The sequence below is a fragment of the Schistocerca serialis genome, chromosome 5 (assembly GCF_023864345.2).
Source record: "Schistocerca serialis cubense isolate TAMUIC-IGC-003099 chromosome 5, iqSchSeri2.2, whole genome shotgun sequence".
NCBI classification, from domain to species: Eukaryota; Metazoa; Arthropoda; class Insecta; order Orthoptera; family Acrididae; genus Schistocerca; species Schistocerca serialis.
In genome coordinates, this window is record NC_064642.1 from 653,668,681 (window position 1) to 653,686,282 (window position 17,602).

Below are 17,602 nucleotides of genomic sequence, written 5' to 3' on the forward strand. Positions count from 1 at the left end.
GAATGCCACGAAAACATTCCATAGACCAAAAAACTCCCTCTCCCCACCCGGACCCATCCGACGATGGTTTCTGAGTGTTTTCTCTCAGACGTTTCACCACCATCTGAGTACAAAAGGTGACTCATTTACAAAGGGCACCTGCCGCCACTCAGTGGACGTGGATTTGCGGTACAGGTGTACAATTTCCAGTCCTCGTCGCCAATGAACAGCAGTCAGCATGGCTGCTGCGGAGGTCCTTATACAGCAACGCTCGCTGAATGGTCATTGAAGAGTCACTGGTAGTCCGCTATGGTCATTGAAGAGTCACTGGTAGCCCCTAGGTTCATCCGGGCTGTCAGTTGGTCAACAGCTGCACGTCTGTCTGCTGGAACAAAAAAAAGGTTCAAATAGCTCTGAGCACTATGGGACTTAACTTCTGAGGTCATCAGTCCCCTAGAACTTAGAACTACTTAAACCTAACTATCCTACGGACATCACACACATCCATGCCCGAGGCAGGAATCGAACCTGCGACCGTAGCGGTCGCGCGCTTCCAGACTGGAGCGCCTAGAACCGCTAGGCCACTCCGGCCGGCGTTTGCTGGAACACATCTTCGCAGCCGTCATTCACCCCGTGCTTCGATGCAGGTTGTGGAAAGAGCTATTTGGTCATGTACGGTATATTTTAACCACGACGGTGCGCGAACACTTTAAAAACTTAGCCGTTTCGGAAATGATTCTTATCTTGGCCCGGAAGCCAATGATCTTGCCCTGTCGGACATCTCATGAACCGCTCCATTTCCACACTACGGCAACTAAAGTTCTATGTACTGACTTGGCAGAAAATCCTAAGAAATTTTGGTCTTACGTCAAAGCGGTAGGTGGATCAAAACAAAATGTCCAGACACTCTGTGACCAAAATGCTACTGAAACAGAGGAAGACAGACTAAAGGCCGAAACACTAAATGTCTTTTTCCAAAGCTGTTTCACAGAGGAAGACTGCACTGTAGTTCCTTCTCTAGATTATCGCACAGATGACAAAATGGTAGATATCGAAATAGACGACAGAGGGATAGAGAAACAATTAAAATCGCTCAAAAGAGGAAAGGCCGCTGGACCTGATGGGATACCAGTTCGACTTTACACAGAGTACGAGAAGGAACTTGCCCCCCTTCTTGCAGCGGTGTACCGTAGGTCTCTAGAAGAGCGTAGCGTTCCAAGGGATTGGAAAGGGCACAGGACATCCCTGTTTTCAAGAAGTGACGTCGAACAGATGTGCAGAACTAAAGACCTATATCTCTGACGTCTATCAGTTGTAGAATTTTGGAACACTTATTATGTTCGAGTATGACTTTCCTGGAGACTAGAAATCTACTCTGTGGGAATCAGCATAGGTTTCGAAAAAGACGATCGTGTGAAACCCAGCTCGCGCTATTCGTCCACGAGACTCAGAGGGCTATAGACACGGGTTCCCAGGTAGATGCCGTATTTCTTGACTTCCGCAAGGCGTTCGATACAGTTCCCCACAGTCGTTTAATGAACAAAGTAAGAGCATATGGACTATCAGACCAATTGTGTGATTGGATTCAAGAGTTCCTAGAAAACAGAACGCAGCATGTCATTCTCAATGGAGAGAAGTCTTCCGAAGTAAGAGTGGTTTCAGGTGTGCCGCAGGGGAGTGTAGTAGGAATGTTGCTATTCACAATATACATAAATGACCTTGTGGATGACATTGGTAGTTCACTGAGGCTTTTTGCGGATGATGCTGTGGTATATCGAGAGGTTGTAACAATGGAAAATTGTGCTGAAATGCAGGAGGATCTGCAGCGAATTTACGCATGGTGCAGGGAATGGCAATTGAATCTCAATGTAGACAAGTGTAATGTGCTGCGAATACATACAAAGAAAGATCGCTTATCATTTAGCCACAATATAGCAGGTCAGCAACTGGAAGCAGTTAATTCCATAAATTATCTGGGAGTACGCATTAGGAGTGATTTAAAATGGAATGATCATATAAAGTTGATCGTCGGTAGCCGGCCGAAGTGGCCATGCGGTTAAAGGCGCTGCAGTCTGGAACCGCAAGACCGCTACGGTCGCAGGTTCGAATCCTGCCTCGGGCATGGATGTTTGTGATGTCCTTAGGTTAGTTAGGTTTAACTAGTTCTAAGTTCTAGGGGACTAATGACCTTAGCAGTTGAGTCCCATAGTGCTCAGAGCCATTTGAACCATTTGATCGTCGGTAAAGCAGATGTCAGACTGAGATTCATTGGAAGAATCCTAAGGAAATACAATCCGAAAACAAAGGAAGTAGGTTACAGTACGCTTGTTCGCCCACTGCTTGAATACTGCTCAGCAGTGTGGGATCCGCACCAGATAGGGTTGATAGAAGAGATAGAGAAGATCCAACGGAGAGCAGCGCGCTTCGTTACAGGATTATTTAGTAATAGCGAAAGCGTTACGGAGATGATAGGTAAACTCCAGTGGAAGACTCTGCAGGAGAGACGTTCAGTAGCTCGGTACGGGCTTCTGTTGAAGTTTCGAGAACATACCTTCACCGAGGAGTCAAGCAGTATGTTGCTCCCTCCTACGTATATCTCGCGAAGAGACCATGAGGATAAAATCAGAGAGATTAGAGCCAACACAGAGGCATACCGACAATCCTTCTTCCCACGAACAATACGAGACTGGAATAGAAGGGAGAACCGATAGAGGTACTCAAGGTACCCTCCGCCACACACTGTCAGGTGGCTTGCGGAGTATGGATGTAGATGTGGATGTAGATACTGCACTATTCAACGCGTCCCTAGTGCTACCAACTGCCGTCTGTGAGTGGTTATTGCACGTTGACGCCGAACATAAAAGGTGGTAACATTAATGTGACTGGACTGTATATTTCGTCGTAGTTAAGTCTAGGGTGGATAAAATAAAACTGACCCAGAAAACATTTCCAGTAGGAGAGATGGGGGAAGAGCACCGCAGATGATGCCGGAAATTGCCACTGTCGACGAGGCAGAGCTGAGCTCGACTTCTCAGACTTTAAGACACATGAAGCAACTCTGCCTGTGGGTTAGCAGCAACAGCGTTGTAAACGTTTTGTTGTAGCTCTTCCATTGTCTGTTACCTGAGTACATGCAGCCCTTCAATATTCCCGACCGGTTAAGTATCACATGAAGACAGCTCAAGCGATCGAGGTGGCCGGGAGACTGTATTGCCTCTACTTATTGTCCCCTCTCACCGAACGCTAGACGAACTCGTGACAAAGCTGTCATGGCAGTGTATGATGTTGCCCTGTTTTGCTGAAATTAGCCATGCAGTCGTTCATCTTCTGTGAATTCATGAACATATTGATTAAACAGTTTTTAGATACATTGGTTAGCATTAAAAGTTTCGTAAAAGAGTCTTGTTACGACGAAGCGGCTCTTCGGAATACAGACAGGATTATCCGGCCGCTATGGCTGAGCGGTTCTAGGCGATTCAGTCTGGAACCGCGCTGCTGCAACGGTCGCAGGTTTGAATCCTGCCTCGGGAATGGGTGTGTGTGTGATGTCCTTCGGTTAGTTAGGTTTAACTAGTTATAAGTCAAGGGGACTGATGAACTCAGATGTTAAGTCTCATAGTGCTCAGAGCAATTTGAACCATTCAAAGCAGAAATTATCAAATTCTGCAGATTTAAGTGACGAGTGTTATCCGAAATTAGCATGCGATAAGGCCCGAAGCTACCAAATATTCCTTGCAAACAACTTATAGACACTTGGGTGGTAATATTACGAGTGGGTAACAAGTAGAAGCCCTTGAACGCGTCTACGCAAACCAAGATATAGCGGTTGCCCTCTCTGGAAGGCGAGAGTGGCGCCACGTACTTAACATTTAATTTTTGTATTGTGCAACTGCTATGTCGGACGACAGATAGCCTTGTTCCGTATTCAGTGCGGGTTTGCTGATCGGGCAGGTTTTGCACATCAGCAGCTCCTTGATCTGTTTATCAATGCCTTTCCAAATAAAATTCTCTTTAATTTTCATACGATATTTTGACGTTCCCAAAATTGTCCTCGACCGGGCTTTCGAGTTAATAATTGAACATTATAGAAATGAGGTGTGCCGGAAGCACGATTTTCTCTATTCGTTTCAGATTGTATGTGAGGTTTTTTGGAAGAAGCAAAGCGCGCTCATTCTCAAGTACAGGAAGAATCTAGTCTGGGTAATTTTCACCCCGTGAGTTATACTACCTCAAGACATATACAAAGTTTCTAACTCTAATACTTGACACCTTATGTTAAACTTCTAATAATAAGTAGATTATGAGAAAATTAAATTCAGTCAATAATTATATGAAATACTTCTAATCTAATTTTTGTTACCTGTGGGAGTCGTTAGATATCCTGCCTGCAACTTGGCATTGGTGACCGTTTTAGCCATTTGTTATAGCTCTCCAGCTGAATAAACAAAACGTCATTAACGATAATTAATAAATCTGAAAGGAATCAGATCATCATGACAAACGAAGAACATTTCATCTCATTACACCATTTCTCACTTCCTTTCATCACACACAGGTAAATTTTAGTTCTATGGTTCTCTTATCTCTGCCATCGTGGATCTAATATTGGTGTACTATGATCTCTGAAGCGACAGGGTCACGCTGAATCCGGTTACCGTTGGCCTGTTTTTTCGTCGTAGGTTCGGTGCTGGTAGGGATCTTGATCTGTTTCTTCCTTTGGACAACGCTGCCCATTGAGCAAAGTCGCGAGGACCGTTGATTTACCCGGTATCCCGCAGAATCGTAACGTACACTACTGGGTTGTTCACTTCTCTCGCATCACATAATTTATTCATATGAATGTCCGAATACTTTACGTCGCAAAATTTTATAACTGCCTCGTCCTTCGAATGAGAGAAAGGATGACTCTGCTTTCCAACCATTTGGCTATGTACTTTTGGGCTAAACACAGTTTCTGTAGAATCACCATTTTTGTTAGCTTCCGTTAATATTACGATTCGTAAAATTTACACGCAAATTTCTTGACTCTTCTCTAAAACTTTTACTGCAGCCACCAGGGCCTTTATGCATTTTTGAATTATCTACAATGTCTACACACCAAAAGTATCTTAAGTATTTAGCGGCGCGATTTACAATCATTTAGTGTGCTCCAATGCCTCCAGGTATTCACAAGATAAAATTTTCTTTCGTATTTCATCCTCATCTGGTGGATGTTTTACGAATCAGATACAACAAAGGTAAGCCAGAAGCTGAAGCCAGATTAGCACAAGCCCAGGTAGTAATGGTAATAGCCACACATACGTGTTTCACAACTTCATATTCACTCTACATTGCTTTAAGTTATTTACGCTGAAAGAGTAAACGTCGATGACGTAAAAATTTGGGATGGAGTACAGGCTCGGACTGGGGAAGAATTGGAAGGAAAGTCGGACATGTCCTTCTCGAAAAACCTTCCCGGCATTTGCGTTAAGCGATTTGTGGAGACCAAGGAAAATTAAAAAAACAAGTTGGCTCCACGGTTATTTGAACTGATGTCCATAAACATACGAATCCAGTGTCGTAACACTGCACTCCCTCATTTGGGTTGGCGCGTACTGAATATCAGACCTGCTCAACTGCTTGGACACGAGAGTTCAAAGCTAATAGAACATGACACGTAATTATTAACAGAAAAACCTTCGAGCGTAAAAGTCGGATAGCACCATGTTAGTCTTATGAGGCCATTACTTTTCACATTATATATATATGGCCAAGTACATAACGTCGGAAACTCCGCAAGGCTGTTCTTAAAATCTGCTGTTGTATAGACAGAAGTCACGGTGTCAGAGTATTGTAGCGAAATACAGCAAGACCTGTTGAGGACCGTCGCTTGATGTATGCATTGACAATTTACCCACAACATAAACAAATGCAACTCTCTGCTCGTGAATAGGTGAAAACGTCTATCATTTTATGACCACACGATTGCAGAGCAATCACTGGACCCATCCACCAAATATCTGGCAGTTCGCTTACAAAGGTGTTAATGGGATTCTCCCACTTAAAAATAGTCGCAGGAAAGGCATTTATTCCTCAGGAAGTGTAGTCCATTCACGAAGGGGTAGCTTACATAACTGTCGTTGGTTAATATCAGGCACTCTGAAACGGTAACAAGAAGAGCAGTGTGTCTCATCACAATCCGGTTTCCTAAGCGGTTCGGATAAGTGCAGTCAAGGTGTCCTAATACTGGGCGAAGCATGCGCTTGACTAGCTTATCAGAGGACAGGAAAGGAATGTACGTCAATATGAAAGGCTGCAAACATTTAATTTCTAACAAAGTGGTTCCCCCTTTGACGTCTGGTGCAAAGAATTTGAAGCAACCTATATCTACTGGTAGTTGCATAGGGCTTCGGGAAAGTACTGGAACACCAAAACCGCAATACGCAACTTGATACTGTGTATGAAAACTGTTGGAATAAATAAATTCAGGTCCTGTGTGGTTTTCAAAGGAATCTTACAGCTTCCTTTCTCCAAAATAGTTGCTACAATAGTTCAAGTAATCACGATTATGATAGACGGCGATCACGCACCCTTCTCTCCAAAGTAGTTTACAAAGTCTCAGGAAGGATGAGATCAGGTAACTGTGGTGGCTAGGTGAGTTGCAATAGCTCATCATCGTGCTGAGTAGAACTCTTCAGGACGATGCGAGCTGTATGAATAGAGACCCTGCCGTCTTGCAGTTCAGTATCACCATTGGGGAGTAAACATTGTACCATGGGGTGTCCTAATCAGCCAGAATTTTTGCATAATCGTTGCAATTAATGAGACCTTGTAGAATAACGTTGGTGAGCATGGAATACCAAGATATGGCCAAAACCATCATCGAACCACCGCCATGTTTCATTGTTGCGGTTCAAAGTCGGCCAGAAGCTGGTAAAGCGTGAACGAAGACTCATCAGATCAAATTTCATTCTTCCATTGCTCATAGTCCAGGATTTACGGCTTTAGCTCCACATTTTCCTGTTGTGGGCATTTGCATCACTGATGAGTGGTTCTGGAGTTCCAGCTCACCCTTCAGTTCCTTGCTTACTGAGCTCCCTTCGTGTTGTTTCGGTACTGACAGCACTTTCCGGGAAGAATTGGACAACGTACTACCTCCTCCCACATACATCTCACGAAATAACCTCAATGGGGAATTTCGAGAAATTAGAGGTAATATAGAGGCTTACTGACAGTCATTCGTCCCAAGCGGCATTGGCAGGTGAAACAGAGTAGGGGAGATAAATTAGTGGTGCCAGTACCCTCCGCCGCACACCGTTAGGTAGCTTGGTGAGTATGGTGTAGTCGTAGGTAGGGTCAGCGAGTGGGACATTCAGTTCTGCTGTGACTTATGCACTGAGGTGACAAAAGTCGTGGGACTCCTAATATCGCGTGTGACCTCGTTTTGCCCGGCATAGTGCAGAAGCTCAACGTAGTATGGACTCAACAAATCGGTGGAAGTGCTCAGGAGATATATTGAGCATTCTCCCTCTATAGACGTCCATAACTGGGAAAATATTGCCGGTGCAGGATTTTGTGTACAAACTAACCTCTCAGTCAGGTTCCACAAATATTCGATGTGGTTCATGTGGGACGATCTGGGTGACCGAATCATTCTGTCGAATTGTACAGAATGTTCCTCAAACCAATCGCGAACAACTGTAGCCCTATGTAATGGGACACTATCATCCACAAAAATTCCATTGCTATTGGCTGCAAACGGTCTCCAAGTAGCCTAACGTAACCATTCCCAGTCGATTACTGGTTCAGCTGAGCCAGAAACCCAGTCCATTCCTTGTAAACACAGCTCATACTATTGTGGGCCCACCACCAGCTTGCACAGTGCCTTGTTGATAACTTGGTTCCATTGTTTCGTGGGGTCTCCGCCACATTCGAACCCTATCATCAGCTCTTACCAGCTGAAATTGTGAATTATTTGAGCATTCATCTGGGGTCCAACTGATATAGTCACCAGCCCAGGAGAGGCGCTAAAGGCGATATCGCGTTGTTAGCAAAGGTACTCAGGTCATTCGTCTGCTGCCACAGCTCGTTAATGTTAAATTTCGCCTCACTGTCCTAATGGATACGTTCGTCATGGGTCCCACATTCAATTGTGGGGCTCTTTCACGCAGAATTGCTTTTCTGTTACCACTGACACCTCTATGCAAACGCCGCTCCTCTCGGTCGTTGACCGTGGTGAGCGGTAATGCCTGAAATTTCGTACACTTGGAATACTCTTGACACTATGATCTTGGAACAGTGAATTCCTTAACGTTTCCGAAATGGAATGTCCCATACGTCTACCTGCAACTACCACCCCACATTCAAAAACGGTTAATTCCCGTTGTGCAGCCATACCACGGCGGAAACCTTTTCACATGAATTACTTGACAAGAGATGACAGATCCGTCAAGGCACAGTCCTTTTATACGCGATACTACCGCCATCTGCATGCACATCCCTGTCCTATGACTTTGGTCACCTCAGTCTACAGCCGTCGTCCTCTTACTTTTCTTCACTAGCCTCTTGATTGACCTTCGTCATCACTCAAAACACATTTTCGTCCGAGTTGTGACTGAAGAAGAGAAATTTGTTAGCATCGAGTATAGATTTAAGTGTCAGGAAGTCGTTTCTGAAAGTATTTGTATATAGTGTAGCCATGTATGGAAGTGAAACATAGACAATAAATAGTTTGGACAAGAAGAGAATAGAAACTTTTGAAATGTGGTGCTACAGAAGGATTAAATGGGTAGATCACATAACTAATGAGGGGGTATTGAATAGGATTGGGGAGAAGAGGAGTTTGTGGCACAACTTGACTAGAAGAAGGGATCGGTTGGTAGGACATGTTCTGAGGCATCAACGGATCACCAATTTAGTATTGGAGGGCAGCGTAGAGGTTAAAAATCGTAGACGGAGACCAAGAGATGAATACACTAAGCAGATTCAGAAGGATGTAGGCTGCAGTACGTATTGGGAGATGAAGAAGCTTGCCCAGGATAGAGTAGCATGGAGAGCTGCATCAAATCAGTCTCAGGACTTAAGACCACAACAACAACATTGTGACTTGGCGGATAATGTTTGTCGTCTTTCCCTGGATGCGATAAAAAATCGCCCATACGGTGCCTCTTGAAACACGAAACATATTAACTGTCTTCGCTACGGAATAACCCGCCATATGAGAAGCACTTTCTAATTCACTTGGCTCCCACATAATACACTCACGATTATACAGAACACTGTTGTAATGCCGAATGAGACTTGCAGCTTAAAGGACAATATACAGGCAACGATCGTGGTCAAATGCAACAGCGCCACCTGGCTAGCATCTGCTTCTACAATGGTACTCGATAAGTAATGCAAAACATTTTCTTCTGAACGTAGGGTGGTTTTGTTAAGGATTCCAATACACTGTATTATTCCCCACTCTTTAGGGTACAAAAGCCTATTTTTGACATAATACTCCTTCAATGCCTGACGCCACCTTAATGTTCGCATGGTACCACTCAACTGTTCGACGTCGGAGCAAATGTCTTGCTGCATCAGTAACCTCCCCATCATTAACGTATTGCTTAGGCACGGAATGCATCCATCACTGGGCGAATCAAATGGAAGTCGGAAGGTGCGAGATCCGGACTGTAAGGTAGATGAGAAAGAACAGTCCAATAGAGCTTTGTGAGGTCCTCTCGGGTGCGCCGATTTGTGGAGGCCTTGCTTTGTTAAGCAAAAGGAGACGTACGTTTTCATTTTTGTGGCGACGAACATGCTGAAGTCGTTTCTTCAGTTTCCTGAGAGTAGCACTATACACTTCGGAGTTGGTCGTTGCGCAATGAGGGATGCAGTCCCCAAGGCCGTCACCGTGACTCTACCGGCAAAGCGTGCGCCTCTTATCCTTTTCTTCGAAGGAGAGGTGATGTGGCGCCACTTCACTGATTGCTGTTCTGTTTCTTGTTCGAAGAGTTGAACCCATGTTTCATCACCTGTGACGATGTTCGACAAAAATTGTCATGATCAGCCTCGTCAAGCGCAAGCAGCTCGGCACAAATGGTCTTCCGTCGCTCTTTAGGATCTTCTGTTAGCTGGCGTGAAACCCATCGGGAACACACATTTGAGTACCACAACTGGTGGATGAATGCGTCAGCACTACCAACAGACACTAACAGTTAAGGAGCGAGGTGTTCGTGATCCGTCGACAGACTCGAAAGTAGTATGTACACTGAAGGTGGAGGGAGGAGAAAAGAAAGGAAAGGGATTCTTGATGTCAGCTACATCGCGGCTTTATGCGGATTCAGCGGCGACGAGTGGAAATGCATGCCAGATCGGGATGTCCTGTTTATTAGGCAGATATGTTAACCACTGCGCCACCCGTACGTAGTGTTTATCGCAACTGCGCCGACTGTCTCGGCACATCTCTCGGCCGAGCCTCAACCTCACCTAGACTCATCGTTGTCAATATCCTCCATGCTCGCCACTGTGAGGTTCCCGCAAGACGTCAGACGTAAACGTTCATCCTCACTGGAGAAGATGGATTCGTTACTCGTTGAGGCGAATAAATTATATGAATGCATTTTCATTCGTCGGCGCTGATTCCGCGTAAAGTCCCATTGTGGCTGACATCAATAATTCCTTCCCTTTTTATTCTCCTCCCTCTGTCTTCAATTCACATATAATGTATCACAGCTGCTGAGTTCACTGGTGTCTGTTCTTTCAGACGTGTCAGAGGAACAGACACCACGCATTCATAAAACTCGAATGTGAGTGTTCGCAGACGCCTGGCCGAAAGGTTCACGGTGCTTTTGTTCACTGCCAGGCTCCGGTAGAAATTCTACAAGCGCCTATGAATATGTCAGATCCTCTGGCTTCCCGCCAGAAGAAACTCTAAAAGAAGGACGTGAGATACTCATATGTTTGTAAGCTCTTTGTATGTATCAAAACATGTGGTGCGTGGTAGAAATCTTCTCGGTGACAAATCTTAAGTGTTCAGTGAGAAAAATTTACGTGTGCAACAATAAGAATGCAGTGGGAATTCATTCACATCTGTTGGACGAATGTTATGAAAACAAACACTCCAAACCGACATTTCACGACAATTAATCTGTAAAAAACACACCACATGTCATAAGGAAGCGTGTAAACCGTCTGAAGATGAATCACAACGATTCGAAACCGGTAAAGGTACCCTTTGAATAAAGGAACTGAAAGTAAATATGTGGCTGGTTCCTGTCCTAACACTATCAACATTTGTCTTCAATTAACAGCCACGGTCTCCATCATGTCATCATATGACAAAATTGCAAGAAGTACGTGAGTTTTGCTATTTGGGCAGTAAAATAACTGATAATGGACGAAATAGAGAGGATATAAAATGTAGACTAGCAATGACAAGAAAAGCATTTCTGACGAAGAGAAATTTAACATCCAATGTAGGTTTAAGTGTTCGGATCGCTTTTACGAGGTATTTGTATGGAGTGTACTCGTGTATGGAAGTGAAAGATGGATGATAGACTTTAGACAAGAAAAGTACAGAAGCTTTTGAAATATGGTGTTACAGAATAATGCTGGAGATTAGATGGGTATATAGCGTAACTAATGAAGAGGTAATGAACAGAAATGAGAAGAAAATAAATTTGTGTCGAGACTTGACTAAAAGTAGGGACCAGTTGATGTGAAACATTCTGAGGCTTCAAGGGATCATCAGTTTAGTATTGAAGGGAAGTCCTTATTGGGGAGGGGGGAGGGGAGAAAATGGAAGAGGAGACCAAGAGATGAATACAGTAAACAGATTCATAAGGATGTAAGTTGCAGTAGTTATTCGAAGATGCTTGCACAGGAGGGAGTAGCATGGAGAGCATTCTTCGGACTGAAGGTCACAAAATCAACAACAACGGCACCGACGACGGCGACGACGACAATGAAGAACATAATCCATCAGTTAAATGCTCGAGTCCTTGTAATGTTAACATTGAAACTTCCTGGAAGATTAAAAGGGTGTGCCGGACCGAGACCCGAACTCGGTCCGGCACACCCTTTTAATCTGCCAGGAAGTTTCATATCAGCGCACACTCCGCTCTAGAGTGAAAATTACATTCTATAAATTTTAGCATTGTTTAAAACATAATACCAACTAGTCAAATAGTAATTACTTGACTCTGCGTTTATGAAGTGACAGTGAGTAGCCTTGCCGTTTGGCGCCAACGCTACTGACAAAACTACCAACACTAGCCCATGTACCAGTCAAGTAATGAGACGACCTATATTTTACACATAGAATGGGTTGGTTCAAATGGCTCTGAGCACTATGGGACTCAACTTCTGAGGTCGTTAGTCCCCTAGAACTTAGAACTAGTTAAACCTAATTAACCTAAGGACATCACACACATCCATGCCCGAGGCAGGATTCGAACCTGCGACCGTAGTGGTCTCGCGGTTCCAGACTGCAGCGCCTAGAACCGCACGGCCACTTCGGCCGGCCACATAGAGTGGTCTACACATGTTGCCCATTTCTCTTAACAATGCCCGTCGCCCTTCGTAACAGAAGTAGCTACTCTCCCTAGAAGCTTAATGGTGGATAATGTCAGATCTAAGGTGGGAACACATTTCCATTACAGACGCCACTCTGAAAGCTTAATATAGCGCTGCCACCTAATGGAAGAAGCGAGAAGAACATTCCACGATGCCTCACAATAAAATTCCGCATTTTTTTCCACCGAAATTGGCCGAGAAAAGATAGTATTGCGTTACGTATTGGTCACCATTTGTATGTAAAAACATGCGTTCATCGCGGTGTTTACCTATTTTTCTACAACACCCGTACGAAGTCCTTTCGCGTGCACGAAGTAGTGAGAGGTGGAAGCCAGCTTACAAACCAGGTGAAATACTCGTGTGTTAAAACGAGCCTGAATTGGGGAGCCTGTGGCTGGGCTAACGCGGCGCGGCGTGCGTTGGTCGCGGAGCGGCGGGGCGGTCGCAGGTGGGCGTCCGGCCGCGCCCGCGCCGTCAACAGGTCGGCGGCGTCGCGACGCCGCAGCCGGTGGCGCCGCTTAACGAGCAGTCAGAGCGACGCGGCAATTAGCGGCCCCACGCGGCCGCCAAGTGCGCTAACGGCGCGGTCCGCACTCCATTCACACGGCGCGCCAATTTCCAGCACAATTTCGATATCATCTGCTGTGTTTTAATGTGCGCCCCATTGCCGGCACGCTGTAAAATAGCCTTTTGCATAATAATGAGGTTACACGTTTGCTGCTCTCAATTTTCACTGGTCACGGAACCTCGGCCATCCGTCCGTCTGTTAGCTCTGCACACCGCAGATTCAGGTCATAACGCGCCCTTTAGCGTTCGCCTCAATGAAATAATGGCGCTGCCGAATGTAAAAGCGCATCAAATGTACATTGCCCCGGACGGAACGCGGCGACCAAACCAGTGTCAGTGTGTGGGTTAGAGACAAAACGACCGCGGTCTGGGGATGGGAAAATCGACCGATTTAGTTCTGAATAACTGCTATTTTTCTTTTTTTGTTTGGTATCGGTTATAGCAGGTGATTTTTTTTCCAACAGCTGGGTTAAAAAAGGCAATATCAATCTCCATACCATGAGCTTTAAAATTTTTGATTTTTAAATGAAACTTTTTAATACAAGTAATACCTATTCGTAAAATTTCCATTGCTTTAAAATACTGCGTTACTACAGAAAATAGGAAAAGGATCCGTACTATTTTCACAACAATGCAGACAGAAACGAGCAACGAAAAGTTGGCATAAGTATTGGTACACCATTGCTGAAACCGTCCGCAGCTCGTGGTCTCGCGGTCACGTTCTCGCTTCTAGAGCACGGAGTCCCGGGTTCGATTCCCGGCGGGGTCAGAGATGAGATGACTGGTGTTTGTGTTGTCCTCATCATTTCATCATCATTAGTGAAAGTGGCGAGACTGGACTGAGTAAAGGTTGGGAATATGTACGGGCGCTGATAACCGCGCAGTTGAGCGCCCCACAGACCAATCATCATCATCATCATTGCTGAGGCCGTGATATACGTGTTACTATGTGACGTGCTTGTCAGATGGTACACGTAGACATGCAGTATGAAAGATTTGTTCCATCTAGTCTGTATGGTGGTTTCTCGCTGTCCTCATTAGGCATGAGCTGTATTACAGAAAGGCAGCATCTCTAGTCTGAACGAATTTTACAGACAGCGGTATCAGTGAAGTACAATGCCCCATTTACTTTAAAAGATTAAAAACGGAAGCAGCAAACTTGCACCATCAAATAAGGAGAAAATCTTATAATTCGCTGAAACACAGAAGCGCCAGAGACACTGGTATATGCATTCGTATTCAAAACAGAGATATGTAAAGAGGCAGAGTACGTCGCAGAGGTCGGCAACGCCTATGGAAAACAACAGATCCCTGGCGCAGTTGTTAGATCGGTTACTGCTGCTAAAATGGCAGTTTATCAAGATTTAAGTGAGTTTGAACGTGGTGTTACAGTCGGCGCACGAGTGATTTGACACAGCATCTCCGAGGCAGCGACAAACTCGAGATTTTCCCATACGACCATTTCACGAGTGTACCATGAATATCAGGAATCCGGTAAAACGTCAAATCTCCGACATCGCTACGACCGGAAAAAAAATCCTACAAGAACGGGACCATGGACAACTGAAGAGAATCGTTCAACGTGACGGAAGGGCAACCCTGGCAAATTGCTGGAGATTTGAATACTGTACCATCAACAAGTGTCAGCGTGCGAACCATTCAACGAAACATCATCGATATTGGCTTTCAGAGTCGAAGACCCACTCGTGTACCCTTGATGACTGTACGACACAGAGCTTTACGCCTCGTCTGGGTCCGTCAACACCGACACTTGACTGTTGATGACTGGAAACATGTTGCCTGGTCGGATGACTCTCCTTTCAAATTGTATCGAGCTGATGGACGTTTATGGATATCGAGACAACCTCATGAATCCATGGACGCTGCATGTCAGCTGAAGACTTTTCAAGCTGATGGACGCTCTGCAGTGGTATGAGCCGTGTGCAGTTGGAGTGATATGGAAACCCTGGTACGTCTAGATACGACTCTGACAGGTGACACGTACGTAAGCGTCCTGTCTGATCACCTGCAGCCATTCATGTCCATCGTGAATTCCGACGGACTTGGACAATTCGAGCACGACAAAGCGACTCCTCACACGTCCATAATTGCTACGGAGTGGCTCCAGGAACACTCTTCTGAGTTTAGACACTTTCGATGGCTACCAAGCTCCCCAGACATGAACATTGTCGAGCATATCTGCGATACCTTGCAACATACTGTTCAGAAAAGATCTCCACCCTCTCATACTCTTGCAGATTTAAGAACAGCCCTGCACCTCCAGCACTACTTCAGACATTAGTCGAGTCCATGCCACGTCGTGTTGCGGCACGTCTGCACGATCACGGGTGCCCTAGACGATATTAGGCAACTATACCAATTTCTTTGGGTTTTCAGTGTAGTTTATAGTAAAAATAGTACGTAGATCATCAGCTGCCTATGTCTATGTATGCCTTTATTTGCTTGTAACCTTTAAAAACTGAAATATTAACACGAAAAATAGAGATCTTCAACTTCAGTTTTTACCTTTTAACACTGATAATTCCCAACTAGTGATATCCTCAATTACAACTTGATTTTTGAGCAGAGAATCAATAGAAAAACCGTGGTCATTTTTTTGTAGTATTGAACTACTTATCATTGTACAGAAAAGAAGCAAACGGTGTACGGACTAGGTTTTGTTATCTTTGCCTGTTTAATATAATATTTTGATTCCGTGTATCTTGAAACTGAGGGAGCCAAAATTTCTCAATCTTTGCTCGATTTCTACATATATTACAAGAAGTAATTGGAATAGAGAGACCGAAAATCGGTTACTTTAGAAACCGTGTATTTTGAGCGGTTTTAACAGTCAGTTTAACGGAAAACAGGCTGTTTCAGCATAACCGCCTTCCCTGCCCCGTGGCCCATGAAAATGAATTTGTATAGAGTAGTTATCTAATCGTCGGAAATACTTCCTGCAGGGTTATCACGCAGTGTACTGAACGCGACTAACTGATGTGTTACTTCTCATTATCTGCACTGGGGACACTGTGACTAAGCTGCATGGTAAATGGATGCGGACAGTCATACAGAGAGGCAACAAATGGCTCTGAGTACTATGGGACTTAACATCTGAGGTCATCAGTCCCCTAGAACTATTTAAACCTAACTAACCTAAGGACATCACACACATCCATGCCCGAGGCAGGATTCGAGCCTGCGACCGTAGCAGTCGCGCGGTTCCAAACTGAAGCGCCTAGAACCGCCTGCCGGCCAGAGAGGCAACAGACCTTGGAGGGAAGTGTTTGAGTTGTGCCACGAAATACGATAACACGCTCCTGGATCCCACAGATTTTACTTCCGAAAGCGTTGGCTACTGAGGCTGCTGAGGTCCACGTTCGTGGAAGCATATCACCCGCTCTATTCACCGCCACCGCCCACCATCATAGTATGAGGATCTCAGGATGGTCAAATATTGACCGAAACCGGTTACCATCGAACTAACTGTTTTTTGTGGTCATGACTTTTTGTAATTCATTTTTAAAGTACGTAAGACTCTAATTTAATTGCTGACTCAGTGATTCAGGGGCTAAATCTGTCAGGGACAGTAAGGGACTGAAACTATCAGATACATTTTGTCCATAATGGATGCAGCTGAACTTGCAAGAAACTCCAAATCATACTAAGCCTCCAGGAATGTCTCAGGTTAGCCGGTGAGTCCGTAGACGGTGGTATAAGCGGCATACATTATAACTGGCCACACTTCGTCATTCGAGTTTTGCGATAATTAAGCCAACTGATCAGTGACCCGGCGCGTGGGAATTCTTCCCACCTGTTATGTGGAGATGCTCTCTTAGTTTTATGTCCCCTTTCAAAGCCGTAGCAACGCCGTCGGATTCTGACAGTGCAGTACTACTGTCTATGTTGTACGGAATGATTCGGGAAGGAGCTTTCTGTACGAATAGTTTTTACAAGGTATGCTGTTGTGGGGTGTTTCTTTAAGAAACACCTTAAAGTGAACTTATTCACACCGATTATAAGCTATTAACCGTACGAGATCATGGTATCAGCATAACTAGATCGAAAGACATGCTGTCGACGACTGACTTCTAAGGCGTACCGTCTGTAACTGGTGCGTGCACTCGGTATGTTGGTGGCAAAGGGGCGGTGACACTTCCTGGTCTGCGAAGATGGCTGCTTCTTCTCATACACAATACATAGCCAGTACTGGCTGCACATACACAGTACATAGCCAGATGCCACTGTATGCAAGTTTTAGGTATCATAGCTTAACGTAATGGTTCTTCTACATATATTTGTTCCTCTACACACGCCGTGAACTGGAAGAGACCCTGTCGGCATGATCTAGCGCAATGATTGCAACCGGCGGCTTATTGTGGCACATGTCTGCACGAACGACGCCAGTGGCAGAACGCTTCAGACAGAAATTGCAGAATGACAGTAATTTTGCTGATCATGCCGTTGTAATAGGGGTGACTTCTACTTCAACAACAGACAGATCTGTACTTATCGA